Here is a 17,409-nt window from a genome sequence, read left to right on the forward strand (position 1 = left end):
CTGGGTCTTCCTGCTGTGATCCCATCACAGAGGAGGGAAGGAGAATGCTATAAACTGTCTCTATTCCAGTAATTCCTGTGTATATTCTTATGGTTAGTCAGCACGTTTCATGAACCCCTATGATGTGCCATGTCCAGTAATATTCTAGAAGCAGAAAATACAGGAATGAACAAACAGACAAAAATGCCTGCCCTCATGGAGCTTGCATTCTAGCAAGTGGTGACAGACAATGAACAAATAAACGAGGGAAAATATTTGTAACAGGTGAGAGGGTGATGGGTACAATAGAGAAACAGCTCATGGATCATGTAGGCTGGGAATAGAGAGTATGCAAATTAAAATAGAGTGGTCAGGGTAGGCTATACTAATGTCATGACTTCTGAACAGGGGGGACCTGAGGAGGTAAGAGAGCAAGTCACAGAACACCTAGGGAAAAGAGTATTCTAAACAGAAAGAATAGCAAGTGTAAAGTCCCCGAGGAATGATCTATGAAAAGGTTCTGGATTGGAACCAGCCCTTCTTCACGTCAAAAGCCTATAATGAGTCCCTATGCTCCATAGCAAAAAATATAAATTATTCACCCCAACATTCCAGGCCTTCCCAAAATAATCAGTATCACTATCCTATCTCCCTAGCTCACTAGATGTGACTAGACCAGGCTCACTAATATTCCCTGTGCTAAGCTCATTCCATCTCTAGATAGCTATTAGGTCCAACCCAATACCTGTCATGAAGCACAATAATTTAACATAGAGTTGGGCTCAGATATAAGGGACAGAGATTGGGTCATCAAGAAGCAATGCCATAGGAGGAATATGTCTCAAAAAGTGACATGGGATCCGATTTCTCTCTCGCTGAGTCTGTCTATCCCCCGAGCCCCTTCACTATATGCCTGGCTACCTCTCACTCCCTGGCTTCTAGTAGGACTTACCTGGTCTGTGGAGTCATCCAGCTTCAGAACTCTTGGCTGCTCAGCTGGGATTGATCTAATTCCCCATTTTCTTTCCATCTCTAGGATGTCATCATTTCTCCTGCATCCCATTCTGTTCCTAAATTGTTTAACCAATTCTATACTTTGATCTTTACTTTCACTGTCATTACCCACTTTGATTCCTCTTGCTTTCAAGGCTCTCCTATCATGAACCACCTGTTAACATTAATACTGTCTATATGCACTTGGGAAGCCACTTCCTCTTTTTTTTTTTTTTTTTTTTTCTTTTTGAGATCGAGTCTCACTCTATTGCCTGGGCTGGAGTGCAGTGCACAATCTCGGCTCACTGCACCCTCCGCCTTTCGGGTTCACGTGCTTCACCTGCCTCAGCCTCCTGACTAGCTGGGATTCCAGGCGCATACCACCACACCCAGCTCATTTTTTGTATTTTTAATAGAGACGGGATTTCACTATGCTGGCCAGACTGGTCTCGAACTCCTCACCTCGTGATCCATTGCCTCAGCCTCCCAAAGTGCTGGGATTATAGGCGTGAGCCACCACGCCCAGCCGCCACTTCCTCTTTCTAGACCTCACATTCTTCATCATCTAGGATGAGAGAGTTGAACTTGAAAATGTGCAAGGTCTCTCTTGTTCCTGGCATTCTGAGATCTTATGTCTCATTCCCACCTTCATGGCCTGGCTCACGCTACTTTCTGATGTTCACTGCTCAGTCCATTGTTATGAAGTCCCTGCCCTGAACCAAGTACTGTTTCAGGTCCTGGATAGAGAAAGATGCACAGATCAGCCACCGGTACCATGCAGTGCAATGAGGGATCTGACAAGGGTAAGAAAACCTGTTAGGAAAAGGATAGAGCAGAAGGTGTCTGGGCGGCCTTCCTCGGAGATGCACAAGCTGCACCTTGAAGACCATGCCAAAGAGAACTAAGTAAGGCGTATAGAGAAGTTGTTTCAAGCAGGAAAGACAGTGGTACAGGCAGGCACAAGAGAACACAGACTATTTAAGGAACCTCCAGTAGAAAAGAAAGGCTGAGGTATGAAGTGGGTGTAGGTATACAGCAAATGGTGACATTCAGGAGGTTGGGAGGGGTCAGATCATGAAGGTCCTTGAATGTCACTTTGAAGAGTTTGCTTATTGACTTACAGAGACTTAAGTGAGTAACACAAACACATTTGCTTTCCAGAAAGACCACTTCAGCAGCAGTGAGAAGAAGGAATTGGAGGTGGGTGAGGTGAGAGCCAAAGAGAACAGCCAGAAGATGTTTGCAGTTATCCAGGTAACCATGATCAAAGTCGGCGGAGACAGGGGCCGGGGAATCAGACAGAAAGATCCACTTCTAGTGGTATTTGAGAGAAAATCGATAGGCCATGGCGACCACTTGGCTTGGGGTGAGGTAGAAAGAGAAATTAGGTTTCTGGCTGCAGTGACTAAATAAATGGTAACTGCCTTTAACAGAGACATGGACTGTTACAGAATAATGTCTATAAATTTGAGTGGAAAAGGTTGAGGTCAGACTCAACCATGTTACATTTCAGGTACATTTCCCTTCCTATCTCTTATTTCATAGTTTCTGACTATCACTTTACAGCCACGCTGTGGTGAATATTATTATGTGTATTCCTTTAGCATTTTAATGTGATTTTTTTTCAATATTTCCCTTGGTTTTGATCCCCTACATATATGCATCTTGAATCTTTTGTTTGTTTTTGTTTTTGTTTTTGTTTTTGAGATGGAGTCTCACTCTGTCGCCCAGGCTGGAGTGCTGTGGCACAATCTCGGCTCACTACAACCTTCACCTCCCAGATTCAAGCGATCCTCCTGCCTCAGCCTCCTGAGTAGCTGGGATTACAGGTGCCCACCATCACACCCAGCTAATTTTCATACTTTTAGTAGAGACAGGGTTTCACTGTATTGGTCAGGCTGGTCTCGAACTCCTGACCTCAGTTGATCCACCCGCCTTGGCCTCCCACATTGCTGGGATTACAAGGTTGAGCCACCATGCCCGGCCTGTGCACCTCGAATCTTATTGGAGAGTTCAGTATCCGTTTATGCCCCAAGTCCTCTACTTTTGGGTACCCTCTGGTGCCCAGCATAGTGCTCAGATCACAGAAAATGCTATCCTCACCCTGCCGTCAAGGCCACAGGAAGAGTAGCATCAGAAGCCTAGGAGATGATGTAGGCGGGAGAGACAAGACGCCCCTCTCTCCTTCACTTCAAGAACGCGTGTTTCCAGCATGGAGGGCAGGATCGAGCTGCTAATTTCATGTTTGCCCTTTTATGTTTCTGTTTTGAAATTTGATGTTGAAAAGCTCACAGGCTGTGGTGTAGGCAATCCAAATGGAAATATATAAGGGCCGACGGAGCAAGGAGAACGTGTTTTTGAGGATGGGGGTGTTTTTTTTCTTAGGAATTTTCTTGTGGCACACAGAAAAATCTTTCTAATAACAAAGAGAAAACTCATGAAGATGAATAGGGATAATGAACTCCACTCTTTCTCTTCTATGCAGGGGAGTGGAACTGCTCGAATGTGAATGTCCTGGCAGGAGGGGGCAGCTGTGCTCACAGTGAGTGGGATGTGACCTTGAGGGGCAGGGAGAGGAAAGGGAGAAGGGAAAAAGAGGCTGACCTTTTTTCAAAGGAAAGAAGGAGTATTACAATAAAGAGGGGGAGTGTTTTCATGAAGCATGTGCCCTCCCAGAGGGAAAGAAAGAGTGAATTAACATCTGTTGAATAACTATTATGTGCCAAGACCCCTTTTCTCATTTTGCTTAATTCTCTCAATATCTCTGAAGTCATTTGTGTTGTTATTATTGCCATTGTTATTATTATCATCCTAGGGGCATTCTTAACCACTCTTTCCTGTAGAAGGTCTCCAGCAAGTTTAATTCAGGCACTGCCTCAATCAATGTAAAGTCCATCGTCCCACTGACCTTTGCCATGGGCTGACAGTGTGTCCTGAGGCTGGGAGGACATGTCCACATGTCATGTGGCTGGGAGATGTCCACATGGGTAATTCATTTAAGGACTGCGCAAAATCTCATGCTAAATTCAGATCAGGCACTCCTGAGCAGCCATCAAAGGAGGTTCTGGCTGCCAAGAAATGACTGGCCGGCTGCACCGGACCACAAGGGAAAGGACAGCCAGGCTCTGGGGAAGATAATAGGCTCCCCAGTGGCTTGTGGGAACCTTATGGTGGTCCCTGCGGCCTTAAGTCCTGCTGGGCACTTGGGGCAGGCCGGTCTTCGAGACTGTCTCTATTTATTTCTCTTTTTTTGAGACGGAGTGTCATTCTGTCCACCAGGCTGAAATGCAGTGGTATCATCTTGACTCACTGCAACCGCCACCTTCCAGGTCCAAGCAGTTCTCCTGCCTTCAGAGTACCTGAGACTACAGGCATGTGTGCCACCACACCCAGCTAATTTTTTTTTTTTAATTTTAGTAGAGATGGGGTTTCAACATGTTGGCCAGGCTGATGTTGAACTCCCAACCTCAAGTGATCTGCCCACCTCAGCCTCCCAAAGTGCTGAGATTACAGGCATGAGCCCACTGTGCCCAGCCTGGCTGTCTCTATTTCTACTGATGACCTCATAACCTGTAGACCCTAGGGTCTTACCACATACATTTATTCCCTCTCCCTTCCTCCCTGCAGCCTGGGAAGCTGTAGAAAGAAGGCTAGGTCTACTCTCCCAGGCACTTCTCCAGGACATTGATTTGTACCCACCAATACCAACTCTCTTGTCTCCTTGGAAAAACCCTGCTTCTCCCTTCTCATTCGCTCTCAGTCAACCTTTGCTGAATTGTTTCACTGGCAACAGTGACTGAACAAAGGCATCAGAAGACGAAGGCAAGAATACCCCAAAGTCTACATACTACACATCACAGAGGGTTTCTCAGGGAGAATACTTGGTCATGACACCTGCTGGCAGAGGGTACACATCCCCAGCCTTCAGATTTCTGCAAAGCCACACTGCTGCTGTGGATACCAGGCACCAGTAGCACAGGGAAGAAGCTTCCTCTACCCTTCTTTCAGAGCTTTTATCTCTTGTTGGCCTTGTCATGGCTTCTGCAGACTGGTGTCTGCCTGACCGCTCACCAGGGACAAGCAATGAGAGCCCTAACCAAGAGATTGGGCAGGTGACCGGCCAGTTTTCCAAGCTCAATTTCCAGGCCGCCTTCACTACCCCACAGACACCAGCTCGAGCTTTCTGATATGAAGCCCAGGGCCCTACTAAGCCTAAAGCTACTTTTTCCTTTTCTTCAAAGGCAAGGAAAGATTTAACTAACTTCCAAATCTTCTAATGAAGAACAGAAAAGAAAAACAAAATAAAACAAGCCCAATCATGTTATTTTTATTCTTAAAGCATTCTTTAAACTTTTCTTTGTTCTAGTAAAATATACATAAAATGCAATTTAGCGTTTTAACTAATTTGCAATGTATACAGTTCAATGACATTCAATCATCACTACTATCCATTTTCAGAAATTTTTCATCACCCCGAACTGAAATTTTATACTCATTAAACTGGAACTCTTCATAGCCCCTCCCCTAGGCCCTGGTAATGACTATTCTCTTTCTGTGTCTATGAATTTGAATGTTCTGGGCACTTCATATAAGTGGAATTATATCCTTAGCATAATGTTTTCAAGGTTCATTCATGTTACAGCATGTGTCAGAACTTGTTTTGGAGGCTGAATTATATGCATGCATATACTACATTTTGTTTATCTATTCATCTGTCCATGGACATTTGGGTTGCTTCACTTTTTAGCTCTTGTGAATAATGCTGCTGTGAATTGGTGTGCAAAGTATCTCTTTCAGTCTCTGCTTTCAATTATTTTTGGTACACGCTTAGAAGTAGAATTGCGGGCTGGGCACGGTAACTCATGCCTATAATTCCAGCACTTTAGGAGGCCGAGGTGGGTGGATCACCTGAGGTCAGGAGTTCGAGACTGTTCTGGCCAACATGGTGAAACTTTGTCTCTACTAAAAATACAAAAAATTAGCTGGTCATTGTGGCAGGCACCTGTAATCCCAGCTACTCGTGAGGCTGAGGCAGGAGAATCACTTGAACCCGGGAGGTAGAGATTGCAGTGAGCCAAGATCTCACCATTGTACTCTAGCCTGTGCAACAAAAGCAAAACTTTGTCTCAAAAAAAAAAAAAAGAAGTAGAATTGAGAGATTATATGGTAATTCTATGTTTAGTTTTTTGTTTTTTTTTGAGAAATCACCATACTGTTTTCCACAGTGGCTGCACCATTTTACATTCTCACTAGCAATGCAAAAGAGTTCCAATTTCTCCGCATCCTCACAAACTTGTTACTTTTTTTTTCTTATAACCATTGCAATGAGTGTGATAAAGTGTTCCTAATGGTCATATTTTACCATGTTAGCATCATCTTACAATTCAGAACTGGCTTTCCTGCAAGTGTAAAGTTGCCTAAATGACAACAAGAACTCCTTGTGTCCCCTCCCATATCCCACCTGACTAGTTGATTCTCCTCTCTGCATAAGCCTTGTTTGAAGGTTTAGAGGGTCTTGAGAAGTGTTTGAAGCAGAGGTTTGAATATAATATGCATATGTTGTGTTGTGAATATAATAATGTGTATTATTAATACAACTCAAACTGATCCTTCTTCTGAGCAAAGCTATCAGTCAACAGGAAACATGTCCTTTTCCAAGCCAAGGGGAGATCTAAATGTGAGCAAAAGAAAGAGAGAAAGCCCCCAACTCTCACCTAAGCTCCACGGATGCCATGGATGCTGTAGGCTTAACAGGAACATCAAATACCCATAGAGTTCCTCCCCAAGGAGAATTAACAGCAGCTCCAAACCCACCAAGATCCAAAAACTGGAAGGCCATGGAGATGATCTGCTCAACATGGCAGGGGACCCATAGTAGTTGCTGGATGATGAGGGCAGGACAAGCCATAAGGAGACAATTGGAAAAGTGCCAGTTACCCAAGTCCTACTAAGTGACAGGTTTCCCACCCCACACTGACAAGCATGCATTATTATCTCTGATTTACAGATGCTGAGAACCCATGGCTCTGAGACAAAGGCACAGAACTTGCTGCTAAATGGAGTCAGGATCTGAGCTCTGATCTGGCTCGTTCTGAAACCCATGTTCTTTCAACTTCAGCCATTCTCACTGTGGGGTACCTATGGAGAAACCAAGGATACCAAGCTGTGGTCTGGGAGGCAGGCAAAGCCATGGGGTGAGCACAGTATGGCTTCTAGGAGCATCTTTTCTTCCTCAATGCTTTGAGAAAAACAGTGAAACTCAAAACATTATTTTTTATGTTAAAAATATACATTATGAGCCGGGTGCAGTGGCTTACACCTGTAATCCCAGCACTTTGGGAGGCCAAGGCATGCGGATCACAAGGTCAAGAGATCAAGACCATCCTGCCAACATGGTGAAACCCCATCTCTACTGAAAACACAAAAATTAGCCGGGCATGGTGGTGCATGTCTGTAGTCCCAGCTACTCAGGAGGCTGAGGCAGGAGAATTGCTTGAACCTGGGAGGCAGAGATTGCAGTGAGCCAAGATCACGCCATTGTACTCCAGCCTTGGCAACAGAGCGAGATTTGTCTTAAATATATATACACGTACATACATACACACACACACATTATGGCGTAGAATGCAAAATTTCTAAGATAAAACAGGGCTTCAAAGTTCACACTGACAGCTAGCTGCCTTAGGCAACACTTCGAGACCCCTGGGGTAAGTGTTCATGCCTCTGCTCTTAGGCCTCTGTCCAGGAAAAACTCAGCCATGCTGTCCTATATTCAGGCATGAGAGCTTGAGCTCTGGAGACTTACCAGCCTAGGTTTGAATTCTGGTTCTCATTTGCCAGCCATGGGAATTTGAGTTTTTTCTTTTTCCTTAGGCAAGTGATTTAACATTTCTGGGCCTCATTTTTCTTATCTTTAAATTAGGGAAAAAAAATACCACGCCTATTTTATACAGTTACTGTGAAGATTAAATAAGTAATATGCATAAAGGGTTTATAGTAGTGCCCACACATAGTAAGAACTATACAAAGGTTCTTTTTCTGATCATTATTTACTCTGAACCTGTTTAATTTTCTATAAAATTATAAAATTTTATCTATATACCTTACATATACTATATATATAAGAGTATGTTATATACACTAACACATACCTTGTAGCGGGGATCATGGGCATTACATGAAATGTTATGTATACAACACAGTGCCTGGCAGGTGGTAAGTACACCAGAATACTATGTATACTGGTATTTATTATATCAGCATTGTGGCTCTGACATCATGACACCATTCCCAGGAGAAATTCAAGTTACAACCTTAATTGGTTGATGTCAATTTCATGCATTTCAACTTTCTGTATATTTTACCTATGGAGGCCAAGGGCCCTCTAAAGTTTCACTGAAAAAATCAACTTGCAAAAGGCAGATTAATTGGAGCAAATGCACACACATTTATATAATGTGTGTACATGGGAGCCTTCAGGATGAAGACCCAAAGATACAGGGGAAATTGTTCATTTCTATACTTAGGTTTAACAAGATGTGGACAGCTGTGTAGAGATATGATTGAACAAAAAGGGTATGATCTAATATTAACAGACTGAATGGGGAAACTCAGAGAGGCCTGTCTCTCTAGATTCTTCTTGGCTTCTCTGAGCAGTGTTCCTTACTTCTGGGTGTGGGGCAGGTCCTCTCTGCAATTGGAGCGGGGATCTCATGACCTACAGTTAAACTGGTAGGTCAGATAATTTTTGCTCTTTTTTCCAGGCTGGAGTGCAGTGGTGCAATCTTGGTTCACTGCAACCTCTGCCTCCCCGGTTCAAGCAATTCTCCTGCCTCAGCCTCCTGAGTAGCTGGGATTGCAGGCATGCATCACCACACCCAGCTAATTTTTGTATTTTTAATAGAGACAGGGTTTCATGGTGTTGCCCAGGCTGGTCTTGAACTCCTGACCTCAGGTGATCTCCCTGCCTTGGCCTCCCAAAGTGCTAGCATTACAGGTGTGAGCCACTGTGCCCAGCCAGATAATTTCTTTATGGCCAGTTTTTACACAGAAAGGCAGAGGGAAAATTAGAGTCATATTTTTAGGTTTTATGTCTGGCTTTGAACAAAAGGGACTCTGGTTTCTAGGACCTGCTGCTGGGGGAAGGGATTCTCATTTCTGTGGGTACCCTCAGGGGAGAATGGGACTAGGAGACAGGAGGGCAGGAGAAGGGCAAAGAAGAACTTTTACTTCAGATGCTGCTGCTGAGGCCATAACACACCCATTTTCTAAATAGGTATCTACAGAAGATAGAATCCTGGGCTCTTTGAGTCATATATTTGAATCAGTTTGCTATTTCTGAAATCATTATGAAGGCTGTTGTTTCCACTTTGGGTCAAAGGAGAAATGTCCAGCAAGCCATATTCCTAGTCTGTATCTTTCCCTCTCAAGGCATCCGTCGTCCTTCAAGAAGGCTGACAGCACAGCCTCATCCCTCATCACATACAAAATCTTTGTAAGCAGTACACAATCAGGTGTGGTTTCCTTTGTGTCTGTCTTGTTTCTCCAATCAGAGTGTGAGTTCCCTGTGAGAAGGATAGAATTTTCACCTGTGGTGTGCAATTTGAGCCTAACAAAACGCAATGGAGCAACTGAAACCTGCAAACCACAAGATCTGTTTCTAATTGATTGGTCCAAATAAGGATTCCCTTTTGGAATTAAGGGCATCATTTTACCATTTTTTTCTGGCCCAAGGGGGCACCTTGTTCTAATGTGCACCTATCCATGGCACCCAACACAATCTCCTGTGCACCCTCCAGTGTAGACGGTGTTGGGAACCCTGGTGGTGCTTAGTAAATATCTGAGGATGGATTCTATCATTTCTGAGTCTGAGTTTGGGGTTCCCTTAGGAGAAACCAAGAACCTCGTGAACCGACAGTGCAGGTGCAGACTCAGACTCAGCACATCCTTCCTTAGGTATGATGTCTCTATAACTGAGTGCCTGGGTGTCACCACCTGTGAGGATAAGGGACTGGGTCCTGTCAGTAACAATCCCCTAATGGTCATAGTGATTGGATCCTGTGTGCAGGCCAGCACCATCCCTGCTTAAGGCCCCCTGAAAGTCTTCCTGGTCACATCTGAGAATTTCTAGGGGCACTGCTTATGCCACAGGAGCACAGTTTCATGTCTCCTGAAAGAGGCACTGCTCAAGAGCCTGGGTTCCCGAGATAACTGCCTGAGAGACCCCATGCTGCTTTGCCTGGTGCCCCAGAGGGTGTCTGTCCACAGCACCCACACTCAACCCTCCGGGTGCTAAAGCCACATTTGATTTGAGGGGACAAGGTAGGGATGCCTCACACCAAAACCCTCAGCCCCTAAGCAGAGCATTTCGATCCAGATCGACCAAGTCCAGCTCTTCAGCTTCTGAGTCTGCCTACTCCTTCCTCACTTACTGGAAATCAGTCACTCAGTAAGGGCAGGAGGAAAACGCTGACTGCCCTCCTCATGACTTCTGATCAGTCCCCCGCTCAGCCATAGTAGCAATAAGAGATGCAAACAAATAAACCTCCTGGGATCGAAAAGAGAGGGTAAAATTCATATTTTATTAAAAGCCTTAATACAGAACAGGTGTGCAAATGGCAGGCTACCTGGATCCTCATCTCAAGATTTACACAAAGAGCAAATGAACTGGGGCTCAGCTAGGACACTTGGTGCAAACTTTGTCTAGCCCTTTACATACCAGAAAATGCATTCTCATATATTATCTCAGTTGATCCTGATAAAAACTGCATGTTGAGCTCAGAGTTTTTATCCTATGTATGTTTCTCAGAGCATAGAAAGAAGTCTTAAATTAAGGAGCTTTGGGTGCAGAGGAAACTTCTTAGAGGGGAAGCTGGAAAACTAATGCTTATGCAGAAATTGCAGAAATATCAGGAAGGAAACAAAGCGTTCAGTTCCTGGGCCTGACACATATGTGCCTGCACATGCATGTGAATGTGTGTGCAAGCACGTGTGTGTTCATATGCTCATGTATGTGCCCACATGTATATTTATGTGTGTGCCTGTGTGTATGTGTAGGGGTACACATGCATGTGTGTGCACACAAGTAAAGGAATTGAGAACTGACTGCAATGTTCTCTTGGAGTTCCAGGCTGGGAATGGAGAAGGCAAATTGCAAAGCATCCAGGGCTGAGACTGGTTTCATTGTCTCGTCTCATAACAAGGGCCCTCGAAAGCTCCTGGGCACCATGCCACCCATCCTCTGGCCTGGGGACAAGCAATCTTGGCATGGATTTACCCACCTTCTGGTGAAGGTGCCAGGAACTGTTTCTTCACTGACCGTCTTCCCGGTTTCTGTCCAAGAGAGAGGCCAGATGGAGGAGGTCAGTGGAGGGGCAGCCATTCTCTGGGCTCTTCTCCAGGCTGTCAGTCTGCAATGAACAGCACATAGACAGCAGTTTAGCTAAGGTGATGTCACGTGCTGGCACAGAGTGGTGACCACAGAGAGGAACTAGATGGGGAGGAGTGGTGGGTGGGCCTGGGCCCTCCTTTGATGGGGGTGCTGGTCATCATGTGAAGGTGGGTCCAAGGGCGGGGAGGGGTAGCCCAGAGCAACAGGCCAGCAGTGAGGATGATACCTGAACTGCCCTGGAATCAGGTATCTTCTCCCACAGCATTCCCAGGATGGGTCAGAACCTTCTAGTGCCAGATTGCTGACCTTCAGGACCAATCGTGGGGATGCAAAACACAAGACATGATTTCAGTGACAGGAAAAGGAAAGAAGTGGAGAGAGAAAGAGAAACGCGGGACTGAGGACTGTCCTGTACCTTCCAGCCCCATCTCATCATCTGGCATTTTGTGAGGTACTCAGTGAAAGAAGGAATAAAATGCAGTGAATTGGACATCAGGGAAACTATGGGAGGGAGGATGCAGGATACAAAGGAAGAAGGGCAGGGAAAGGGCAGAAGAGGGAATATGTTGAAAAGGTTGAAGAAAAAGCAAGGAGAAAGGGGAGTAAGAACATCACTGACATGATTTGGATCTGTGTCCTCACTGAAATCTCCTGTTGAAATGTAATCCTCAGTGCTGAAGGTGGGGACTAGTAGGGGTGATTGGACCATGGGTACAGTTCCTAATGGTTTAGGACCAGCCCCCCAGCGCCGTTCTTATGACAGAGTTCTCGGGAGATCTGGCTGTGTGTGGCACGTCCCCCTCTCCCTCCTGCTCTGTCCATGTAAGGCATGCCTGTTTCCCCTTCACATTCCACCATGATCGAGAGTTTCCTGTGGCCTCCCCAGAAGCCACTGTGCTTCCTGTACAGCCTGCAGAACTGCAAGCCAATTATACCTATTCTGTTTATCAGTTGCCCAGTCTGAAGTATTTCCTTGTAATGGTATAAGAACGGGCTAATGCAATCACCCAGCTGGTGAGCAGACATCAGCAGAACCACAGAGCGGGTCTAGCCTTCAACCTTACAGAAGAGGGTACCCCAGCTCAATGCTGTGAACAGGTGAAGAGAGAATGTCAGGTAGTGGAGAAAGTACAGATGTGTGAATTCCGAATGGGGCCCTTCATAGCTGTGGGACTATGGTCCACTAACCCTCCAAGCCTCAGTTTCCTTAACCAGAAGATGGAAATCAAAGGACCTAGATTTTAGATTTGCTGTAAGGAGTGTGAGAAACAATGGCTATGCAAGCAGTAGCACAGGGCAACATAAAGGCAGGGGCTCAAACTTGGCTCAGCCATTGTATTAGGCTTCTGGTGCCACCTAACAAATCACTGCAGACTTAGTGGATAAAGCAACTCACATTCCTTATGTCACAGTTCCTGTGGGTCACAAGTCCAGGCCCTACACTGAGTCCCCTGCTCAGGGTCTCAGTGGGCTACAATCATGTGTCAGCTAGGATGATGATCTCATCTGAAGCTGGGGGTGCTCTTCCAAGCTCTCTCGGTGTTGGCAGAATGTAGCACCCAGTGGTTGCAGGTCAGAGGCCCTCAGCTCCAAGAGACCACCCACAGCTCCCTGCCATGTGGCCTTTCCTACATATGCCAGGGCCATGCAGGAGAGCATCTCTCTCCAGTTTGCTCAGACACAGTCTAATATAATGTAACATGATGGTGGAGGAACATCTCCTCACTGTTGCTGCATTTTATTGCTTAGAAGCAAGTCAGAGGTTCCCCTGCCCTCAAAGAGAGAGGATTATACAAGGCCTTGACTCCTTTACTGTCACCCTAGGGTGTGTCCCTGAGCAAATGGGTCTCCTTGGTCCTCATTTTACTTCTCTGTAAAATGATGATTTGCAACAATGCTTCCTCCATGACAGTAGTTATGATGGTTGAATTAATCAGTTAATTATAAGGCACTTAGAATAATGTCTGGTCTGTAGTACATATTATATGTGCTTATGAAATGTTTTTTAAATAAATGAATACATTTGGGAAAAAAAAAAACCTATCATGGCCAGGCACAGGGCCTCACGCCTGTAATCCCAGCACTTTGGGAGGTCAAGGAGGGTGGATCATGAGGCCAGGAGATCAAGACCATCCTGGCCAACATGGTGAAAACCCATCTCTACTAAAAATATGAAAATTAGCTGCGCTTGGTGGCACATACCTGTAATCCCAGTTACTTGGGAGACTGAGGCAGGAGAATCACTTGAACCCAGGAGGTGGAGGTCACAGTAAGCTGAGATCGCGCCATGGCACTCCAGCCTGGCAATAGAGCGAGACTCCCTCCCAAAAACAAACAAAAACTATCATGCAGCAAGCACTGAATAAAGGAGCAAATGACTGAAATTGGCTGGTTAGTGCTACAGGTAGGCCCAGGAACTGCTGCCCTGGACCTGAAGGTGCTGGGGTGTTGTTGCTATTGTTGTTCTTTGAAACGGCGTTTCGCTCTGTCGCCCAGGCTGGAGTGCAGCGGCGCGATCTCAGCTCACTGAAACCTCCACCTCCCAGGTTCAAGCCATTCTCCTGTTCCAGCCTCCTGAGTAGCTAGGATTCCAGGTGTACGCCACCACGCCTGGCTAATTTTTGTATTTTCAGTAGAGATAGGGGTTGACCATGTTGGCCAGGCTCGTCTCAAACTTCTGACCTCAAGTGATCCTTCGGCCTCCGCCTCCCAAAGTGCTGGGATTACAGGTGTGAGCCACTGCACCCAGCCTGGACTTGAGGGTGCTCTTTCTCTCTGCACTATCCCTCCCTTGGGGAGCAGAGAGATGGAAGTTTATGCTCTGGGTGGAGGCACCTGGAATTCAAGGGTGAGAAGGGTGCAGGAAAAAGACCTGTCCTTCCTGCAGGTCTCATAGTGCATCCCCATCTTCTTACGGTGCTGAACTCTCCCTCACACTCAAGGCCTGGCCTCTCCCTGGCCCGCTCCACCCTGCAGCAGCCTCCACTCCCACCTCCTGCTCCCTGGCTCTCTTTACTTCTTGAGGAAGATGGGATGTCCTGGGGAACTGGAACCTTGCCTCTCAGCCCTTGCCATCCTCCCGCAGAAACCCGAGACAGCTGCCATCCCCATCCATCTTTCCCTTTTGAATCTAATTTATGCATAGCTTTTCTCATATTTGCAAACCATAAGAAACCCTTAAAACTAAAAGACTGTTCCATTTCTGAGGTGGGTTCCGCTGGCTGCCACACACACTCACACGCATATATTTGAACAAGTTTGATTCAGTGTAGCTGACACAAAAACCACTTAGTCGTTTCTCCTACATCATCCTAAGTTAATACTCCTGACAGGCTGCAGGAGGCTTTTCAGCAATTTTTCTATTTCAGCTTTTTTTCCCCTCTGCCTCCTGCCACCTCCCACCTCCTGGTTCCTTGCTGTAAAATTTGCTTTCCGCTCAAAAGCTGACCAAACCTTTGCAATTTGTATCTATCGCATCTTAAGACCAAATTGAAAGGCAAGCAACAGCTCTAAATGGGAACGGGCCAGCCCAGCCTTGCAGGGATGGATTCTGTTTGTGTTTGATGTGGGAGAATTTAACTGTTTATGAAAGATAAGAGATGTGCTTGCTTCGGTCCCTTGATCAGGGAGCTCCGACTTGGAGGGGGCGCTGCCACCCTGGGCAGTCTCTGTCGCTCACCTGCTCAGCCTCCCGCCTCAACTGGTGTGGACTTTGTGTCCGGTGGTGGGCACCAGGCAGGATCCCCAACGCCCGTGCCCAAAGGGGAGGGGCTGGCATGTGCCGAACAAATACAGATATTCTTTGTCTCTCCCTCCCTCCCTCTCTGTTTCTGTCTCTATTCCAGTTTTCCTATCTCTGTCTCCCTCTGGCTCTCTGCCTCTGTCTCTGTTTTCTCTGCCTCTGTCTCTGCCTTTGTTTCTAACTCTGTCTCTCTCTGTCTCTGCCCCCTCTGTCTCTTTTTGTCTCTTACTCTATCTCTGTCTCTCTCTCCCTGTCTCATCTCTGTCTCTATCTCTCTGTCTCTATCTCTGTCTCTGCCTCTCTCTGTCTCTGTCTCTATCTCTCTGTCTGCCTCTCTTTTTGTTTCTGACTCTGTGTCTCTCATCTCTGTCTCTTTTTGTCTCTCTCTGTCTTTCTCTCCCTCTCTTATCTCTGTCTCTGCCTCTGTCTCTTTTTGTCTCTGTCTCTATCTTTGTCTCTGTCTGCCTCTCTCTGTCTCTTTTTGTCTTCTGTTTCTGTTTTGTCTCTCTCTGTCTCTTTTTGTCTCTGCTTCTATCTCTGTCTCTCTCCCTCTGTCATCCATACACATGCACCCACAAGGCTGTGAGCCTGAGGCCTTAATGTAACCTCAGCCTCTCCCGCCACCGCCCTTCACCCTGGCCTCCACCTCCCTGCTCTCTCCTCTCTCTCAGGACACCACGCTGCCCTTCGGGGTTCTTTTCAGCTGGATAATATGAGGGGGGCAGGGGATCTGCAGCTGACCACCAGGAGTCCACTTCCCTCAAGCACTAGCACCACCTAGGAATGTGACCTAGCGCTGCCCAGGTCCTCCTCCTGGATCTGCCCCCACTTCAGCCCCGGCTGGAGGCCGACCTCTGACTCCAGCCCTTCAGCCTGAAGGCTGCCTGGCCGTGGCCAGCAGCTTTCCAGGGCCAGGTGGCCAGCAGGGGGCATGCTGTCCTCGCATCTGGCAGCTGAGCGGGTGACAGGCAGCGGGGAGGGGCGGGGGAGTGGCAGCGGCTAACCTTGCAGGGGAGGCAGTTATTTAAGGCCCAAACTTCTCTGCTACTGGCGTCGTATTTCCTGAGCAGAAGCCCTAATACTCAGGGCCAGCCAGGAAGAAGGCTGAGCCAGGGGAGAAGGATTAAAGAGGAAGCACAGAATTTGTACAACCAGCTCTGGATGCAGTGGTAGGCTGCAGTGTGGCCGGGGCTGCTGAGGCAACCCCAGAAAAACAGCAGAGTGAAAAAGATAGTGCTGCAATTCAGTCCAACACCCCCCTAGGTGCTGGACCTCCCACTACAAATGTCATCCACATGGCTATCGTTACTGTTTTGGAGATGAGAAAACTAAGGTGCAGAGAGGTTAATTAACCTGCCGAGAGCCACGTGGCAGAGGAGTGATTTGATCTAGAACTGGCTGACCGCAGACTCCCTGCTCAGCCACAGCTGTGCTGCCTTCACTGTGATGACACAAGAAGTCTTCCTGGCCTGTGGCCCTCAGCCAGCACCCTGCTAGTTAGTGGCATCGTCCAAGGGGTGACCCATTCAGGGATTCTCATTTTCAGAGGGAACACAGGAGGCCTGTAAAGGGTTCAAGACCCAAGCATTTAAGGAGGCCTTGGATAAACACTGGGATGGCAGGAAGGAAATTGTCCTAACTCTGGTTTGCCCAAGACTAGACTGTGTGACACTGAGCAAGTTGCATGTCATCTCTGTGCCTTGTCTAAGAAATGTAGAGATAGAGACAAAGAGTCTTGGCTGGGCACGGTGGCTCATGCCTGTAATCTCAGCACTTTGGGAGGTTGAAGCTGGAGGATCATGAGGTCAGGAGTTCGAGATCATCCTGACCAACATGGCAAAACCCCGTCTCTACTAAAAATACAAAAATTAGCCAAGCATGATGGTACGCACTTGTAATCCCAGCTACTCAGGAGGCTGAGGCAGAAGAATCACTAGAACTTGGAAGGTAGAGGTTGCAGTGAGCCAAGATTGTGCCACTGCACTCCAGGCTCGGTGACAAAGAGAGACTCTGTCTCAGAAAAAAAAAAAAAAGAGACTTATCCAGGGCCCATGAATGGGCTTGGAGTACTCACGAATTCTCTACAAATTATATGAGAACTCCTGTGTACGGGTATTACGTACATATGCATTTACCTGGGAAAACAGTCGCTAATTTTCATCAGATTCTCAATGGGGTCTGTGAGCAGAGAAGGTTTGAGAATGACTGTACCTGATGACCTCTAAGTCACTTCCAGCTCTGACATTTTGAGACAGATGACTGACTCTCTAATTAAAAAATTTCAAGACCAAAACCATGACATTTA

The 17,409-nt window shown here is 46.6% G+C and overlaps 1 long non-coding RNA gene across 1 annotated transcript in view; it reads left to right on the forward strand.

Annotated features, from left to right (window-relative positions):
* The window catches only part of LOC105705429 (uncharacterized), a 257,681-nt gene that overhangs the window by 228,312 nt on the left and 11,960 nt on the right, over positions 1-17,409 (forward strand). The window contains exons 3-4 of the long non-coding RNA XR_010339627.1: positions 2,134-2,226; positions 3,458-3,514. This is a non-coding gene — a long non-coding RNA (uncharacterized LOC105705429). The remainder of the gene's footprint in view (positions 1-2,133; positions 2,227-3,457; positions 3,515-17,409) is intronic.

This window comes from Aotus nancymaae, unplaced genomic scaffold (assembly GCF_030222135.1).
Source record: "Aotus nancymaae isolate 86718 unplaced genomic scaffold, 86718_ANA_hifiasm-v0.15.2.pri h1tg000079l, whole genome shotgun sequence".
In the NCBI taxonomy this organism is placed as follows: Eukaryota; Metazoa; Chordata; class Mammalia; order Primates; family Aotidae; genus Aotus; species Aotus nancymaae.